We start from the raw sequence: 15,035 nt of genomic DNA on the forward strand, positions 1-15,035 counted from the left end.
GATCGCCGAGTGACCAAGTTTGTGAAGGTTTGGAAGTCACTTGAAGCCTTACCACGAGTGATTGGGTGAGGTCTGTGTGACCTTAGCTCAAGGAGAATACGGTGAGGACTGTGTGTCCCAAGGTTTAAATACCTAGCCGCTCCAACCAGATGTACAACTAAGACAGCAGTTAGAACTAGTCTACCAAATCATTGTCTTCACCAAGTCTACTGGTTCTATTTCCTCAACTCTTTCATTTCCTCATAACTGTGTTGTGCGCTAGTTCATATCTGTGTTTGCAGACTTTGACTGAAGACTTTCTCAATTTCCTCAGTTCAATTTCTTCAGTCTGTTTGTCTTCATCCTGTGTTATCCTGTGATTACACTTTTTGTACTCTGTGCTTGTCTTCATTTCATCATGATGACCATGCTTGTGTTCTGCTATGTTTACTTTTGAGTACTTATTCCGCTGCAAGTAGTTCTTCGCTAAGGAATTTCCTCACCTGCAAATTTCTCAGTGAAGAATTCATAAAAATCGCCTATTCACCCCCCCTCTAGTCGATATAACGCACTTTCAATTGGTATCAGAGCAAGGTACTCCCTTGTTCTGTGTGATTTTGGTTTAACCGCCTGGAGTTTTAGTTATGTCGACCACAGGAATGAAGACAGTGTCATGCCCCATCTTTGACGGTCACGACTATCCCAAGTGGAAGGCCATGATGAAGAAGCGCCTCATGGCGATGAACAGCGAGCTGTGGACCGTCACCGAGATTGGTCTTACCGATCTGTGCAAGATGGCGGAAGCTGATGACATTCGCAAGTACGCTCTTCTTAACCTCACGGCTTAGGACATCATCTTCTCCTGTCTGTCTCAAAATCAGTTCAGGAATATCATTCATCTCGATCATGCGAAGCTTATCCGGGACCGTCTCTCTGAGGTCTATGAAGGTCATCAAACCCGTCATGATCCTTGGTTTGCGAACTTCAAGGAATCTCTCAAAGAGATGACATTCGAACCAGAATCATCATCTTCTGCACCATGCCTTATGGAAAAAGATGCAAAGGTAACTGAATGCTATCTATCTGAATCCAGTGATGATGAATCTGGTAATGAATTTGGACCCAACTATGTCAAACTTGCTTCCCTTGCCACTAAACAACAAAGAGCTTTGGAAAAAGTTCAATACATGCTAAACAAGAGTGATGATATGTTGGGTGAAGAAATGGATCAGTCGAAAGCTTTGGCTGAGAGTCTTAAGAGACTTCAGTCTAAGTTTGACACCCTTCAAAGTCATCATGAATTTCTTTGGCTGAGAAGCTTTCTTATGAATTTCTTCAAAGAAAGCAAGATCTTGAAAAGTTAAGAGTGAGTTATGACGATCTTTAGAAGGAGCGCGATTCATTACTTTCTCAACAAATCAGCGCTTCTCAGGAAGAATTTGTTCCTCCATGTTTGAAATGCATTGAACGTGAATCTGCTAATTCTTCACCTGAATGTTCAAATGCTTATAATGCTACAAATTCTTCAACTATCCATGCTATCACTAATTCCTCATTTGAGGACATTGCTAGTATCACTGATGATGCAAGGCTGAAGGAATTGTACATGACAGGCATGTACAAAAGCCTCAAAGGGCATCAGACTCTTTGCGATGTGCTTAAAAAGCAGATCCTCAACAGGAACCCTAGGAAAGAGGGTATTGCCTTTGAGAGGAAACTCAATGCTGATGGTGCATATTGGAAGCCTGAGCAGTACCCCAAAACCTCATGGGTTGCTGCAAAGGGACCTCCAGTTGATCCATCTAATCTATCTGGCTTTACATGTGAATCTTCTCATTCTTCTGATGAGTCATTTGACTCCAACTATAAACTGTTCAAAAATGAGAATGGTGAAGTATTTGCTAGATATGTTGGCACTAACTGCAGGAACGGTTCCCCTATGAAGAAAATCTGGGTTCCCAAAAGATGCCTTGAAAGTCTTCAGGTGAATGTCCTCATGACACCACCTGTCAAGAATAGGAACCCCAGATCAAATTCTTCATACGGACCAAATTCTTCATATGGATCCAAGTCCTCATACGGACCAAATTCTTCACGTGGATGAAATTCCTCAAAAGGATCAAAGTCCTCATATGAATATCATTGTGGTAACAACTCTATTTCGCAAGGAAGAGCTAAGGGCTATGAATATGAGCATTATTCTTCTAACCATTATGTTCATAAGTCCTCGAAGAATTTCTCTGCATATTCATATGCTTATCCTAACTCCTCTTATGTGAAATGAAATGGGATGGCTTCTATGCCACCTTTCTTGTATGCAGCTCGCAGAGTGATGAACTCTTTGCCACCCCTTCAGATGTGGGTGGTGAAGAAAAAGAACTAATATCTTATGCAGTGTCAGGTCTCCAGATGTGCGTAAACGTCTGAGGAATTTGCTGGAGACCTGAAAATTGCCTGATAGGACGCAGCTAATCATGAAGAAATGAACTTTCATTTCTCACGTCCTCATATTGCTTTATCTGTGCTATACCTGATGAAATTGATCTGATGAATTGTGATGTCATATTCTTCACCGATGAAGTATAAGAGTTCGTAAGCTGCACTAATTCATCTGCAGGATGATCAACCCAAAGCCACTGAGTGGGTCCTCGATAGTGGATGTACGAATCACATGACTGGTGACAAGAATCTATTGATCGATGCTCCCTTATCTCCATCGCATCTGAAGCATATCATCTTCGCTGACAAAGGCAAAAGTCAGGTATTGGGTCTAGGTAAGGTTGCAATCACAAAGGATCGACACATGGACAAAGTCATGCTTGTCGAGTCCTTAGGATACAACCTCATGTCTGTCTCAATGATTTGTGATCTTGATATGGTTGTTGTCTTTGGCAAGTATCGTTGTGTTGTGGTCATGGAAGCTGACAATTCCAAAGTCTTCGAAGGCTTTAGGAGAGGAGACTTGTATATCGTTGATTTCTCTATAGGACCACAACCAGCCGTGTGCCTACTTGCAAAAGCTTCAGAAGGCTGGCCATGGCATCGATGACTTGGTCATGCAGGCATGAGGAATTTGCACACGCTTGCGAAGAAGAAGCATGTCATTGGCATTGAGAATGTGAAATTCCTCAAGGATCATTTATGCGGAGCCTGTGAAGCTGGAAAGATGACCAAGGCTAAGCATCCAGCGAAGACTATCATGACTACTACTCGTCCATTTGAATTGCTTCATATGGATCTCTTCGGTCCTAACCATTATTCCGCAGTTTCAAATGATGCATCTCAATATGGCTTTGTTATTGTCGATGATTACTCTCGATACACATGGACACACATTGTTACTTACAAACATGAAGTGCAGGAAGTCTTCAAATGATTTTCCTCGAGGGCTTCAACCAACTTTGGTGTGAAGATCAAGCACATCAGAAGCGACAATGGAACTGAGTTCAAGAATTCTGGTCTTGATGACTATCTTGATGAACTTGGTATTACTCATGAGTTATCTGCTCCTTATACTCCTCAGCAGAATGGCGTCGTGGAGCGTAAGAACAGGACTCTTGCTGAGATGGCTCGCACTATGCTTGATGAATACAAAACGCCTCGTCGTTTCTGGATTGATGCAATTGATACTGCATGCCATATCATCAACAGAGTATATCTTCACAAATTCTTCAAGAAGACTGCCTATGAACTCCTCACTGACAAGAAACCCAATGTGAGTTATTTCAAAGTCTTCGGTGCTAAATGTTGGATTAGAGATCCTCATCACAACTCGGAATTTGCATCGAAAGCACATGAAGGTTTTATGCTTGGTTACGGAAAGGACTCGCACACCTACACAGTCTTCAACAACGTTCTTCACAAGGTTGTCGAAACTGTAGATGTGCGGTTCGATGAAACTAATGGCTCGCAAAGAGAGCACCTACCTTCTGGGATAGATGAACCAGCACCTGAGGAATATATCAAGTTCAAGGCTACTGAGGATGTCATTCCGACCGAAGAATCTGCTGAAGAATTCATTCCAGAACGTGAAGAACGTCGAGCTAATGCACTTGAAGAAAATGCTGAAGAAAATGCTGATCACATTCCTCGACGACAATCCGCTCATCCTCGCGTTGCCAACGAAGTGCAGATTGAGAAAATCATCAGCGACATCAACATTCCAGGTCCTCTCACACTCTCAAGAGCTTCACATTTGTCTAACTTTTGTGGGCACTTTGCTTTTGTCTCTATCACAGAGCCCACTTAGGTAGATGAAGCATTTATGGAGCCTGAGTGGATTCAAGCTATGCAAGAAGAATTACATCAATTCGAGCTCAACAACGTCATGGAACTGGTCAAACGTCCAGATCCTCGCAAGCACAATATCATTGGCACAAAGTGGATCTACTGCAACAAGCAAGATGAAAATGGCCTTGTGGTGAGGAATAAGGCACGGCTTGTAGCTCAAGGTTACACACAGGTTGAAGGAATTGATTTCGATGAAACTTTTGCACCTGTTGCTAGACTTGAGGCTATTCGCATATTACTTGCTTATGCTAACCATCATGATATCACTTTATATCAAATGGATGTGAAAAGTGCATTCCTCAATGGTAAGCTTGAGGAAGAAGTATATGTTGCTCAACCCCCAGGTTTTGAAGATCCAAAGAATCCTGACAAAGTCTTCAGACTCAATAAGGCCCTCTATGGCCTCAAGGAGGCCCCTCGGGCGTGGTATGATACTTTGAAGGAGTTCCTCATGAAGAAAGGCTTCAAACCCGGTTCACTCGACCCTACTCTTTTCACTAAATCTTATGATGGTGAACTGTTTGTTTGCCAAATATATGTTGATGATATTATCTTTGGATGTACTGACCAATGTTATAGTGATGAATTTGCCTATATGATGAATGAAGAATATCAAATGTCTATGATGGGAGAATTGAAATTCTTCTTAGGTCTTCAAATTCGTCAACAGCGCAATGGCACATTCATATCTCAGGAGAAATACCTCAAGGATGTACTGAGGAAATTCGGCATGCAAGATTGCAAAGGCGTCAAAATTCCTATGCCCACAAATGGCCATCTGTGCACTGATGAAAATGGTATTGACTTCGATCATAAGGTATACCGTTCCATGATTGGTTCTTTATTGTACTTATGTGCATCTAGGCCAGATATAATGCTTAGTGTTTGCATGTGTGCCCGATTTCAAGCTACACCGAAGGAATCACACCATAAGGCTGTGAAGCATATTCTTCGATATCTAGCTCACACACCAACACTTGGATTATGGTACCCCAAGGGCTCGGCTTTTGATCTCATTGGATATTCTAACTCTGACTATGCTGGTGATCGTGTGGACCGCAAGGCAACATCTGGTACATGCCATTTCCTCGGACGATCTTTGGTCTGTTGGTCCTCGAAGAAATAGAACTGCGTATCACCATCTACTGCTGAAGCTGAGTACATTACTGCTGGTTCTTGGTGTGCTCAATTGCTGTGGATGAAGCAAACTCTCAAGGACTATGGCATCAACGTGAAGAATGTGCCTCTCTTCTGTGACAATGAGAGTGCCATCAAGATTGCTCACAACCCAGTTCAGCACTCGAAGACAAAGCACATTCAGATTCGTCATCATTTTCTTCGTGATCATGTGTTGAAGGGCGACATTTCTATTGAGCATGTGAAGACTGAAGAACAGCTAGCCGATATCTTCACAAAGCCCTTGGATGAGAAGAGATTTAGCAAGTTGTGGTGTGAGCTAAATATCTTAGAATCTTCGAATGTTCTTTGAAAAGGACACTCATCCTAACACTTATGCAAAATTGATGACTTAGATGTGCAACACATGAAGAAACGTTTTTCTTCAATCAATGAATAATAACACTCTAAGTGTGAAGAAATTAACGAATAATTTGATTCTCAGAACCCTACGACAATTGTACGCGGTGTCTGAAATCATCATTCTTATACGGTGGGTCAGGCCACCACCAAAGTTGAAAATCTTCAATTTGAGTTTTTCCTCAGTTTTGAAATTCCTCGGTTGTTCATTTTCTTCAACTTTGCATAGTCTTCACCTTCTCCGTCGTTTTTCTTCATTGGCTTATATATATATCTGAGTTTATGTCCTCTACAACATTCACTTATTGGTATTTCTTCAAGTTGTTTTTTCTGCTAAGTGAATGTGATTGGACCCTTCCCCTCTATGCTAAACTCAACCCAATCTATTCAAATTCTTCATGTGCGTTCTATTTGAAACTCGTTCAAAATCTTCACCGTGTCCTTGTCAGCTGAAGAATTTGCGAACGAAACTTTTAACTTATCTTATCCAAATTTTCGGCTTTGCTGCTCAAACCGCACCGCATCCCACGAAAACACTTATCTATTCACCCACGATCTCACACGATCTCCACTTCTCAGTACGTGGGTGACACTTGTCAAGCGAATGAGAAGGGTCAGGGGCACGTTCGTCCAATTTCTTCGGGCGAACAGTTTTTCACCGTGGCTATAAATACCCCCTTCCCTTCCTCACTTCTCCTTTACTCCGCTCGACCTCTCTCTAGCTTGAGCTTCTCAAACCCTAGCGCCACCGCTACTTCATCGTCGCAGGTGAGGAAGAGCTTCACTGCCTGGACCTCGTCGCCGTCGTACTCGCACTGGTCGCGGACTTCTTCACTCCGCCGCCGCCGTAGCTGTCTTCCTCTGCCGAGTTAGGGCGTGGAAGATCTGCACTGACGAACTTCACATCTCCACTTCCCAGTTCGTCGTGTTTTTCGTCCAGGGTAATTAAAAGTTACTTTTACTGCCCTCTTTGATTCAAATGTTTTCTACAAAATCTTCAAAGGTGTTTATTCTTCAGATTCTCACATACTAAAACACCTCACATGTCACATGCTTTTTTTTCATTTCTCTAAGCTATATTTTTCTTCAAGTTTCCTCAATTGTGTGGATTTCTGATCTGTACAACTCTGGAACCTAAGACAAAGAACGCTTAGTGAAATTCTTCAAGACTCATCTGGTCAAATTCCTCAAACTTGTTCTTTTTCAAAACCTTCTCAGAACGCATATGACCTCTCCAAATTCCTCGCAACTATACTCTGTTCACAGGTACTCATGTCCGCTACTGAATTACTAGGTTCTCATCAACTTAACTCTTTTGCAGCGTTCCTCGAAGAAAAGTTGCATACTTCTTCAGAGAATTCCATTGTTCAAATTAATCATCTGAAGAAAATGGCTGATGGAAAGAAGCCACAAAAGGGAGGAAAGAGGCCTCAGGTCAATACTGCTTTTGAAATCCCTGATGACATATATGCTGACTACTGCACTCCTGATCAAGCCAAGTTTGGAAAAGAGGACAAAAATCAGCGCAAGTTGCGCATACAGAGGATAGAAAGGAGATGGGCAAGAGAGTGGAGGGAGTAAAGATATGTTACTTCAAAGTACATGAAGGAATTCGCACTCAATCCTCCATGCCCAAGACCTCCATTGGCACCTGGCCAAGAAGCAGATCCCACTAGCCTCAAGCGCGCTGAGGATTATCCTGATGAATGGGCCAAGCGCCAGGCCAAGTTGGCCAAACAAGCTAGAGAAGGAGTGAGGAAATTCAACGAAGACTCTGCTGCTGCTGCCACTTCTGAGGCCTCTGCTAGCAAGCCGAAGAAGGCCATGGCAAAGAAGCCTGCGCATAAGCCAAGTGCTTCACCTTCAATAACCTCAAGGCCAAGTTCCTCATCAATGCCCTCACGACCAGATTCCTCAAAGCCCTCACGGCCAACTCCTCAAACTGCTCCTGCTCCTCCAAAGTCCTCAGCTCCTCTGCCAAAGTCTTTGGCTGCTCCGACCAAATCCTCAGCACCTGTGCATCTCGCCACGTGCCAAAGGACTGCAGGCATATCTATTGCCTCAGGAGCCTCTGCAAGTTCCTCAGCTGCTCCAAGTTCCTCAGCTGGCCCCTCTCTGCTGAAGAAGAAGACCACTACTGTACGAGGTCCTCGACCATGTCCTCACAAGAAGCAGGTTGCCTTCCAAGTGCCCTCTGATGATGATGAGGCTGATGATGCAGAACTAGCCGAAATCATCAGAGACAGACAAGTCAAGGCCGCTAAAGCCAAAGGAAGCAATGTGCCACTGCTTTTGGATCCAAAGCTGATTCTAGACTTCATCGATCTCTGGCACAAGGATCCCAACACACCTTTGCCTGAGATGAACCTCTCACCTGGTCAAAGTCATTTTTGACTGCCTTCATTGATGAAGAGAAATGGAAATTTGAGAAGGCAAGGCAGCTGAAGAAAGCTCAGTAAAGGAAGGAGCGCTTCCTGCAGAAAAACTTTGTTTCTATAACAACTGAAGAACTAGTGAAGATCCGGGCTGAAATCAAAGGCCTCAACGATGACTTCAATGCTTTCTATGCTGATTGGCAAGGAGCCAAGGTCAGGTTTGTTAAACTGACTGAGAGATTCACTTGAAAGGTTGCAGCTCCATCGCAACCAGAAATTCCTCTAGCTGAAGCATCTGCTCAACCAACAGAAGAGCACGCCAGCACCGCTGATGAAAATCAGGCTGCGGAAGAAAATGTGAGTTCCAGGGCTGATGACTGCATTCCAGCCGCTGAAGAAATTGCCAAGGCATCCACTAGTGGTGCGCCTGAAGAAAATGAAGAAGTCAGGGCAACTGCATCAGTTGTGCCTGAAGAAACTCAACCAAATTCCTCTGCTCCTCCTGCGCCTACTCCAACTCCAATCCTTCCATCTGCATCAGATGTGAAGAAGACCAAGGCTGCAGAGCGTGCAGCTGTGAAGAAAAGGAAGGCATCAACTTCATCAGACTCTTCAGCTCCGAAGAAGATGAAGAAATTGACAAGCTCATTTGCAAATCCAACTGATGTTGTTCCTGTTTCCAGCATGCCATCAAAGGAAATCGTCCCTTTCGATGAAGAATATGTGATCCCCAGCGGATCTGATGAAGACATTCCCTCTGCTGCTTCCTCAGAGTAGATGGATGAAGAAATTGAAGCAGACGCAATCCCTTCAACTCCAATTGTCTCCTCGCCCATGCCTCGGTTCACTACTAAAGAGACCGGCGTTGAGGAATTGGATGAACAAAATTCTGACGTGGACATTGGGAGTACCAGTCCATTGATGAATGATGATTTTTGGGATAGTCAGCATCCCAACTCTCCTCTGTTCACGCCATTGCAGCAAATCCCTCAGTCCCCAGCACATACTGTTCCATTGGGCTCTTAAGATACTCACCCCACTTTGTCTGTTCATGAAGAAATTCCAGCCACTAGTGCTGAAGAAACTGCTGCTGCTGATTCTTTGAAGAAACGGACTGCCACTAAAGAGGAACCAGAAATTCCTCAGCCTGAAGAACCTGAGATTGCGATTCCTGAGGTTGTCATGCAACTGACTGACACTCCTCAACCCAAGCCAAAGGATCCATTCTCAAAGAAGCAAAATTTCAAAACTGATGATTTCTTCATCAGGACTCTGGCCAATGTCGCAATGTCACCGTTTGAGTTGAAGCCTTATGCTCCGTGGATTATGAGTTCATCAGAACAAGGTCTTCACTCAACTACAAAGCTGATACACTGAACCATTGTAGCTACTTGCCCCCGATTGAAGTCCTCAAACGGACATTTCCCTCAGCTGATGACAAGGGCAAGGCTTCTGTTGTTGTTGATGAAGGAATTCGTCCATTGCATGGTCAATTTCGCAAAGCTGCATCTTAGTGCACCAATGATGACTCTGCCACTCATGACTCTACCGCCAACGCAACCAAGACAACTCCTCAAGGCACAACTCCCAGGGTGATGACTGATCGTGTGCTTCTCCTCAGTCTTCACCAGAAGGTTGATCGCAATCACAAATGGGTTAAGCGTCAGTTTGGTTCAATTCTTCACAACATGACTGCTAGCCATAATGCAGTGAAGAAAAACCATTACTACCTCCATGAAACCTTCAACTGTACCTGGGTTGTTCTGTCTCACATTTATAGCGTAGAAGATCTGAAGACAATGGGTCTCAAGGAAGATTTTGACTGGTCTGCTCCTCCACCGAAGAAGTACAAGAAGGTCAGGTTCCTTCCTTGGTGGCCAGCTCCTATTCTTCATCGCGCTACACCGATGAGCATGAAGACTTGGACGACATTGTGGCAGGCCCTACATCAACACACGACCCCAACAACGCTGGTGCTCCTTCATCAACTTGATATTCTTTAGGGGCGTTAGTCCTCAATTTTGATCCTTTTGGTCATTCGATGACAAAGGGGGAGAAATTTGAGTTAGTCTTCAAGGGGGTCTATCTTATATGGGCGTTTTTTTGCTAAGTTACAACTCTCGTTCTTCTGATGACTTTGCTGGATCGAGTTGTAAACTTAAACTCTATGGTGGCCTGATACTTTTGCTGTGTTTTTTTGCATGCTTATTCCTCATTAATGTTTATGCACGCATGCTGAATTACATCAGTCACCATATTTCATCGTGCATTTCAAATTCTTCATATTATATGTCAAATGCGTGTATGAATTACAAGATATAGGGGGAGAACTCCATGATTTTACTCTTCAAGTGTGCATTGCTTCAAAAGCAAATTCCTCACTATGCACATCTTCAGGGGAGTTCTTCTATATCTTGCAATCAAATTCCTCAATATCAGTATTTACACTTCATATGTTTATCCCCGTTGAAAACTTAACCTATATTGTCATCAATCACCAAAAAGGGGGAGATTGTAAGTGCATCTAGTGCCCCTTAGTGATTTTGATGTATTGAAGACTTATAGGTTAAGGGACTAATGTGTTTATAAGTGTACACAGGTCTATAAGTCTATGAGGAGTTTGACATTTACAAAGAAAGTCGACCCCTAAAAATGAAGTTCTTCAAATGAAGACTTTGGATTTCTGAAGACTTTCTAAAGACTTTGAAAGTGAAGAAATTGGTATGACCTTGAAGACTTGGTATTCATTCGAGGAACATGAACCGTGAAGACTTTTATTTTCGTAGTTTCATTTTCTCTTTCTCGAGTCATAGGAAACACCGTACTGTTAAAGGGGGTCGAGGAAATACTAAGGAAAAATTTCCATGTGATGCTCAACTCAAAATCCTACACCTACCAATCCCTTCGAGTGAAGCCATTGGAAATCTCATACAGTTCAGTCATATTCTTCAGTGACAGAGACGAAGTTCTTCTGGTCTCTGAGGAATTTGTTCTGACTGAGGAATTAGGAATTCGCCAGTGCGGAATGCCTACACAGTGAGGAACATGATAGCCCTGAGGAATTTGAACCTCAAATTTCCGACCATTGCTGTGCCTTGTGCCAGCTGTCCCAAAATATCTACCCACCTAACGGTCATATTATTGAAGGGCATTTATGTCTTATCATGTCTCGCTGCTCCCTAGGATATAAATAGCCACCCCCTACAACCACTAGCTGGTTGGCTGCTCCGAGAGAAACTGACACTTGTCATTTGAGAGCATCCCATCCTCTGAGGACTTTGAGCCAAAATCATCAAGTGAGGAAAACCCAAACTCAAACACCTACAAACCCAAAGTGATTGAGCATCACCGAAGAGATTGATCCTGCGTGGATCCGACGCTTGTTACCTTTGTAGACTGTGCTTCTTCCAGACGGTTAGGCGTCATGGTCTAGAGCATCCAAGAGGAGTTGTGGATCGCCGAGTGACCAAGTTTGTGAAGGTTCGGAAGTCACCTGAAGACTTACCATGAGTGATTGGGCGAGGTCTGTGTGACCTTAGCTCAAGGAGAATACGGTGAGGACTGTGTGTCCGGGACTATGTGTCCTCAGGTTTAAATACCTAGCCGCTCCAACAAGATGTACAACTGAGACAAAAGTTGGAACTGGTCTACCAAATCATTGTCTTCACCAAACCTACTGGTTCTATTTCCTCAACTCTTTCATTTCCTCATAACTATGTTGTGCGCTAGTTCATATCTGCGTTTGAAGACTTTGACTGAAGACTTTCTCAATTTCCTCAGTTCAATTTCTTCAGTCTGTTTGTCTTCATCCTGTGTTATCTTGTGATTACGCTTTCTGTACTCTGTGCTTGTCTTCATTTCATCATGATGACCATTTTTGTGTTCTACTATGTTTACTTTTGAGTAATTATTCCGCTGCAAGTAGTTCTTCGCTAAGGAATTTCCTCACCTGCAATTGCTCACTGAAGAATTCTTAAAAATCGCCTATTCACCCCCCCTCTAGTCGATATAGTGCACTTTCAACTCTGTACAACCCTAGGCCCCTCTGGTGTCTATATAAACCGAAGGGTATAGCCTGTAGAGGCTATCATAATTTACATAGGCTAGACATCTGGGATTTAGCCATTACGATCTCGAGGTAGATCAACTCTCGTAACCCCTATACTCATCAAAGTCAATCAAGCAGGAAGTAGGGTATTACCTCCATGAAGAGGGCCTGAACCTGGGTAAACATCGTGTCCCCTTTGTCTCCTGTTACCTTCGATCCTCAGACGCACAGTTTGGGACCCCCTACCCGAGATCGGCCTTTTTGACACCGACATAGACCTTACCACATTCTTGGTTCGGGACTAGTATAGAACAAGGCGTTCCTAGTCATCGTCCCATAAAATGTGTCTCAGGAGAACGCAAGGGAATTTGATGAGTTTCTTTGCCAGTGAAGTACGTTTTCTTTAGGTAATTCTGATACTGCCACCAAGCATTCTTGAAGATAGCAGAGGTATTAGCACAGGTTAATTACCTCATCCTGAGTTTCCAAATCGGTCTTTCTTTTTAGAATTTTTTTGGAACATTTGCTGTATTATAACCATGATGGAGCTAGAATGTATGGGAAAAGCAAAGTAATTGCCATGAATAACATTACTTACACATAATTCCTGGACGAACACCTGCAACTGGCATTTTCCTTCATCTTCAGTATAATATTTCCGTGATGGGAAGATACACACATAGGATTTAACAACATCAAATGCGATAGATGCTAAACTATGTATGGCTGGTTGTGCTTCCTCCATAGGAATAGGTGTACTAACTGGTGGAGTTGGGGTTCGTTGTGGTAGTGCTGGCGCTTTGGGCACTGGAGCTGCCTTAATAACTGCTCTTGTTTGGGAGCTCTGTGGTGGAGATGGTGTTGTCTCAACAGGAACTGGGTTACTATCTATTGGGGTTGGGGTTAGATTGGGTGAAGCTGGTTCTCTGTCCATCGCAGTAGGGGTGCAATTTGTGAGAGTCTGGGTTATTTGTGGTAGGGCTGGTTCTCGTGCATGTACAACCGGGGGTGCTATCTCCACCAAGAGGTAGCACTGTTTTATTTGAAGACTGTGTTTTTACTCCGCTAGATACTGCCATCACCCGTTCTAATTCAAATGGCTGATAAACAGGAAACATAGTTGAATGTACAGACCTTGTATGAGAGACAGATTCAATAGATAGTGTGGAAAAAAGGGGGCATGAAATAGTTCACATGTATATTGTTTAACTAAAAAGGATAGCATGACATAATTTCACATATATGATGTCTATCTAAATTGGATAGCATAGCATGACATAATTCAAAGATATGATGACTAACTAAACAAGATGGCATGAGATAATTATATGATGTCTTCAGTAAACAGGTTCCCATGACATAATTCACATAAATGTATCTAAGTAATCAGGATCGCATGATTTAATTCACATATGTGATTTATATACTAAGCAGATGGCATTCACATATATGATGTCTGAACTAAGAACATGGTGTGGAATATTGTGTATATGATGTCTAAACTATACAATCCAAGAACCATATGCATGATATGAGCAGTATAACCATGCCAAGTTAGAGCATACACCATGGTGGGTGAATAGGACTAGTCATCTGTCTTTGAATCCATCTATGAGGAGCTATCGGGACCCAGCAAGAGATCTGCTTCGACGGGTAGATCTGTCTGCTCTGAAGACCTTGTTTTCAATCCAGATTTTTCCATCATCCACTCAAATGGCTGATTCACAGGAAGAGTAGTTGAATGTACAAACATTGTCGACAAATGAAAATGTAATGAAGAAAATGATTGACAAGATATCTTTCAAATATATGATGTCTAGTTAAACAGGATGGCATTGCATATTTCATATATATTAAGGCTGGCCAAAAGAGATGAGATTGCATAATTCTCATATATGATATAGAAACTAAACAGGTGGCATTACAGAACATGTCTCAACTAATTGGATGACATATATGATGTCGAAAGTAGGCACTGCAAGGCAACATAGGCATGATATGACCAACATCATCATGCCAAGTTAGAGCAAACAACTTGGGGGGGGGGGGGGGTAAATAGGAGTGGTCAGCTGCGTCTGAATCCGCCTCAGAACAGATATCTTCCTCTGGATTACAATCTGGCGGGGAGCGGGGAGGGTTTGCCATTTAACCCACAATGGAGCGAAGTCTGCATGACATTGTATTGACGCACAAAACTCTTCACTTTTTCTCTACATGTTTAGCATGACTGTGTACAATATCTAACATGCATACGGAAAAATATAGTGAGATAATGTAAGGAGAACATGCAGAAATCTAGAGTGATGGTAAACCAGTGGATGGATCCACAAATAATGATAGCAGGCTGATGATAGCTTTAATTTAATAAAAAGACAGATGATGATTGCTTTACTATTTGTTTCCCACCCAAGATGAATAACATAGGCATACCCTAGGTGAACCAGATAATATACATAGATACTATTCATTGATGCCTCGATATGTGCCCCACAAGTAATTTGAAAACTCAAGTTTGAACATTAATTTGGACCTGACTTGGAGTCTCAGAGGTGAACATGACGATAAAGTAGCAGGTAATATTAAGAAATCCATTACATGGGCAAAAACGAAAGAGTGCGACCTCTCTTGTGGACCCATGTACTCCTTAGGTTCATCTGCTGAGTCGATGATGGTGCTGTAGTTGCGGTGGGTGCCGGCGGCAGGGAAGGAGATCTAAGGCGGCAAAAGACAGTCAGGATTCGTGATGTCTGGTATGGTGGATGCTTCTATCGATGAAGCAGCTCAGGTGAGGTGGACGACGTCACAGC

This window comes from Aegilops tauschii, chromosome 3 (assembly GCF_002575655.3).
Source record: "Aegilops tauschii subsp. strangulata cultivar AL8/78 chromosome 3, Aet v6.0, whole genome shotgun sequence".
In the NCBI taxonomy this organism is placed as follows: Eukaryota; Viridiplantae; Streptophyta; class Magnoliopsida; order Poales; family Poaceae; genus Aegilops; species Aegilops tauschii.